Source organism: Eutrema salsugineum, unplaced genomic scaffold, assembly GCF_000478725.1.
Source record: "Eutrema salsugineum unplaced genomic scaffold, Eutsalg1_0 scaffold_1, whole genome shotgun sequence".
Lineage (NCBI taxonomy): Eukaryota > Viridiplantae > Streptophyta > Magnoliopsida > Brassicales > Brassicaceae > Eutrema > Eutrema salsugineum.
Genome location: NW_006256909.1, coordinates 16,542,322 through 16,547,643, shown reverse-complemented (window position 1 = coordinate 16,547,643; position 5,322 = coordinate 16,542,322). Strand labels below are relative to the sequence as shown.

Genomic DNA, 5,322 nt, shown 5'->3' with positions numbered 1-5,322 from the left:
GATCTTCACTCCCATCTCCCTGATTGACTTATCATTGTCTTGAGTTGTCTGCATCATAGTTTGTTCAAGCGATTTTACCTGGTTACTTAGCTGGGAAATGGTTCATTCTAATGAGCTGGTCTGTACTTGTTGAGAATTGAAAGGTGGTTTTTTTCTGGAAGTTTCCTCCTCTAAAATTCCCATTTTGAAACTTTTTTTGAAAACTTCTTTGCTGCTGTGGATAAGGTTGGTTCTGAGAGTTCTCAGTTCCTTGATTCCTGTATGAAAGATTGTTGAAGTTGGCACCATAATTCCTGAAGTTGTTGTTGAAGGCTGGTTTGAATCGGTTATGGTATGCTTGAGCTCCCATGAAATTGATTTCCTTTTCTTTGTACATGCCATCTTCTTCATTTCCTGCAGCAGTATCACAAACATGTATATTCTTATTTTGAGACTTAAGAAGTTGACTTACTAAGGTTTTTTAGCTCAGCAATCTCCCTTGATTCATGACTAATGATAGTCTTCTTTGATCTGTCATACTCAGGGTTGTTGTTGCTGTCAGCTACAGCTAAGTTTTCGATGAGTGCTCTCCCTTGTGGTATGGTTTTTGAACTGAAATCTCCATTGCTGGCAGTGTCAAGAGAAAGTTGATACTTCTGCTGAAGTCCTTTGTAGAAGATGCTTAACAGGTTTGCTCCAGAGAATCCATGATGAAGGCAGTCTCTATCATATTCTTTAAATCGCTCCCAGGCTTCATAAAATGATTCTACTGGGCCTTTTTTGAAACTTTGTATCTTGTTTCTCAGCTGGTTTGATCGTGACTTGGTGTAGAAGTGGCTCAGGAAAGCTGACTTGCATTCTTCCCATGAAGTAATAGAACCAGATGGCATAGATTTTAACCATCTAAAAGCTTTATCACTTAGAGAAAAAGGGAAAAGCTTACACTTCACATAGTCCTCACCATTCCACAGATTTCTTCAAAGAAATCAATGTGGTCCATTGGATGCTCAGTAGAGATTCCATGGAACTGATTTTGCTTCACTAAAGACACGATTTGAGGCTTTATCTCATGGTCTCCTCTTGCTGGAACATGGATTTGAATAGCTGATCTGTTCTGAAAGTTTTGATGAGGTGCATCGAAATCGGCAATGAGCCTATTACGTGGCTGTCTTCTTGCAGGATTGGCAAGCTGTATTGGTCGATTAGCTTCCCTAACAATTGGTTGAACAATGTTTTAATCATTCCTTCTTCCTTCAGGATCAACCTGGTCTTGTCTCCTTTGGTTATCAGCGTCTTGAGCAGCATTCCTAGGGATTTGGTTTCCCTCTTCATCAAGTTGTTGCTGGCCATCTCCTTCATGGGCAGCATCTCGGTCATCACCATGAATAGAGTCATGGTCATCGTCTCCAATGTGATCATCTTGATCACGATTTAAAAGATCTTCCCGATGGGCATTCAGATTGGCCATCTTGAGCGTCCTTCGTCTGAGTTTTCGAAGTTCTCTTTCGTGTTTGTCAATCTCGTCTAAGGGCTGTACGATGTTGGCAGGATTTCTCCTAGTTTTCATGCACCTGAGAGTAAAGAAAGCAAAAATAAAAAGAGAATTTTGAAAATCTCCAGCAGAACTCGAAAATCTTGTGGTCTAAGATTGAAATTAGATTAAGAAATCAAGTCAACAGCGACAGATCCCCGGCAACGGCGCCAAAAACTTGTTGTGGGTGCAGTAAGCAACACAAGTTTTACCCTAGACAAGCTGCAAGTGCACAGCAAATGCAGTAGTACTAAGGGATCAAATCCACAGAGATCTGTGTGTTGGGGACTTCTAACTCATGCTAAAAACAATCCTAGACCTAATCTAATAAAAAGAGGTTTTGGTTTTTTACTAAATCTAATTATACAGAGAATTGAAAAGACTTGAAGAATGAAAATTGGTTGAAAACAATAAGTAAAACGGCGCTGGGTTCAAGGTTCATCTTTAGGGTTCATGTTCTAAAACACAAGGAATTTAGGTAAGGATTTTCTATGACTCTAAAACTAGGATAGACACATGTAAGATTAGCCAACTCTCATCACCCTAATCATCTAATCACTCATTCATGGCAATTAACTTTCGCTCTCATGCCAGAATAAGATCATGCTTTTTGGATCGGAATCCATCTTGGCTTACGTATCCTCAGCAGGTAGCTTTCGTCTTCTACGACGGTGAAGTCCATAAGATCCAGTTCAGGGAACCCAGATACAACACTCTCGTGGCTCGAATTAAACCTAGGATCGGATTCTGGGTGATCAGTCCAGAATTATCGCTTTGAGATTTGGATGAATGGGAGAATCATGTAAAAATTGAAATCCTTTTTCCTAAAAACCTAGATGTCATTCGAACATGGGATCCCTTAGGATTTCCCCTTCACCCAACTAGGTGACTACTCATACATGGCTGAGATAGACATCACCATCGGTTTAAGAGCTAGAAAGAAAAAAAAGTAAAGAAACAAAAGTTGCAGAAAAACTTCTCTTATTGAAGACAGAATGGCGATGGAGAGCTTCTACAAATGCATAAAAATAAAACCTAAAACTACAAATGAGTTCTCTCTCAAAGAGAAGAAAGAAGCTCTCTTTACAAAAGACCTAAAAATGAGTATTTATAGCGTTTCTCCAAGTCTTAGGTGTCTAGGGTTTGTAAAATAGGTGCAGGAAGTGTCTTGAGCCTTAGTTTGGCTCCTGTGATTCGGACATAGGTCCACCGGGGGTGAAACCTCTTGAGCCCTGGTGGGAACAAGTCTGGCCGCGGGTGAAAGCTCATGTGCTTGACTAGACTTGTGTTGATCAGCCTTTAGTGCATTGATGATATCTTGATATAACCGTTGGATTGCTTTGATTCCAAGTTTGTTGGAAAGCTGGTTGTTTCCTCGTTAATGTCGCTAAATTTGGCGATGATCAGATGGTGAGAAGGTCTTCATTGGTTGCCAAACTTCTGACGGCTTGAATTTTTCCAAAAGTGTACTTTGCTCCAAAATGCACTCCAAAACTCCAAGTTTCCTGAAAAACCTTTTAAAACTCCAAAACATGGAAAACACTTATAAAACCTTTAAAATAGTGAAAAATACTGCATAAGATATTGAGAGTGATCCATAAAAGAGGTCAAAATCAGGTGTTATCAGCTATCGGAGCAAGTACCTCGTCGAAGTCTATGCCATATCTTTGTACATATCCTTTTGCCACCAGCCTTGATTTGTACTTGTTTATGCTTCCATCAGAATTGCGTCTTATTTTGAATATCCACTTTAGTCCAATCGATTTTGCTCCAGCAGGAAGATCAACCAGGTTTCATGTTTTGTTCTTTCTAATCGATGAAATCTCCTCTTTGCAAGCGTCCCTCCATACCTTTAATTCTTTAGCCTCAATAAAGTCTCATGGTTCATCATTTAACGCTAGTAAGAGACACTCACTCTCCAGCTATGCTATTAGAACAAAATCTTTCAGATAACTTGGTCGTCTTGTGCTCTGCCTTGTTGATCTTCGTAGTGGTGGTTGGAGTTGCCCATGTTTCTCTACGACCTCTGTGTCAAACTTGGGACTTCTGTCCTTTTCGAAAATGCCCTCATCGTTAACGTCTTCTTGTCCATCATTTTTTTCTACCTCTGTTTCACCAGCACCATCATTCTTCATATTTTTGCTAACAAAATTCTCGAGGTTGAATGTGAATGTTCCAGTATCCTCATTAGCTTCTTTTACTGAGTTGTTCCATTTCCAGCTTCTTTTTTCATCAAAGATCACATTTCTGCTTATTACTATTTTCTGCTATTTGGATCCACCAGTCGATAGGCTTTTGATCCAGATTTTGTTCCTAGATGTACAAGCACTCGTGATATATCATCTAGCTTTTTTCAGGTGAAGAAATTCTGTTTTTGCATAACCGATGCATCCAAATACTCGCAGGTGTTCGACATTTGGCTTCTTTTAAAAAAAAAGCTTTATAAGGAGTTTGTGCATTCAAGATCTTAGTTGCAGCTCTATTTATGAGATATGTAGCATGTCTCACTGCTTATTCCTATAAATAGTATGATATATGAGAATAAACACTAGAATGATCTCACAAACAGGTCAGTTTGCTAGAATGATGCTTTACCCTTACATTCTTGCTGTATTAACCCTACCAGGAGAGAAGAGACTGTGTAGCCCCTAACATTTTAAAAAAACTGTTTTTATTTATTTTGATTTTTATTATATTCTCGTAAATCAAATATATATATATATATATATATATTAAAAACAGAAAATTGTTATTATTATTTTAATAACTTTTTGAAATTCTGAAATTCAATATATCAATCAAAATAAATTTATTGTGTACTCGCAAAAAAAAACAAAAACCCTAGAAAGCGACGGCGACGACGATTCCTGTGAGGTCGAGACCAAAGCTTCTATGTTTTTTCCGGCAGTCTGGTTCTTCTGTGCTTCTTCCGTCCTTCTTATCGGCGTGTTCTGCATCTCCGGTAAGCATATCCTTGGTTCGTTTTCTAGAAATTTGCAAAGTTTTTGTTTCGTTTTAAAAATCGCGTTTCTTCACCTGTGTGGATCTGTGGGCGACCACCCGAGAAGAGTAAAGAGAAGTTGTGTAATCCTAATTTTTGTGTGTGTTGCAGCAAGAAGTCGTTCGGTGGTGGTTTCGTCAAAGGATTTCAGAACCGACGCGTCGAAGAGTTTTCTGGTAAGATTAAGAAATTTTGTAATAAAAATTATACTTATATGTGGTAGACTAACATATGTTTTGTAATAGATTTATTTGTCGCTTATGGTAGAGTCATTACTTATGTCTAGTAGATTTGTTATTACAGATATGTTCGATGAATTAGTAGAAAGAACTATATGGTAGACTTATTATCTTTACGTATGATAGAGTTGTATAATAACTTTATATACGACTTCCCCGATATTATCTCTCTTTGCTGAAACAACTTTCGTCGAGAACTTTCGTTAGCGATAAAACCGGCGAGTACGTCTTCTCATTTGTAGTTCATCGATTCGTTTCTCGACGTTGCTAAACTCCGCTTCCACTCCGTCGACTCCTCCTCACTCATCCGGTCAGTTCGTCTTTTCTCTCCTCTCGATTATTAGGGTTTCTTGTACACTCTGTAAATTATAGTGCTATATGTTTTTCGACTTGCTAAACCAACAACCGGGTCGTGTGTAACTATTCCGGCATGTACTATCGGTGAGATTGTTAATTGTTTCGTCGTATTTGATAGACTTATTTTACATGTGATAAACTTATATTATTTATGATAGACTTCTAGCCATATTAGGTAGACTAGTTAGTTATGTGGTAGAGTTGTTGTTAAGATA

At 38.3% G+C, this 5,322-nt stretch overlaps 1 non-coding gene across 1 annotated transcript; it reads left to right on the top strand.

Moving 5' to 3' along the window:
• The first annotated feature begins 681 nt into the window (after nucleotides 1-681).
• LOC112082531 lies at nucleotides 682-787 on the top strand. Its single transcript, XR_002897204.1, has one exon. It is a non-coding gene; the product is annotated as a small nucleolar RNA R71 (small nucleolar RNA).
• Nucleotides 788-5,322: the final 4,535 nt, after the last annotated feature.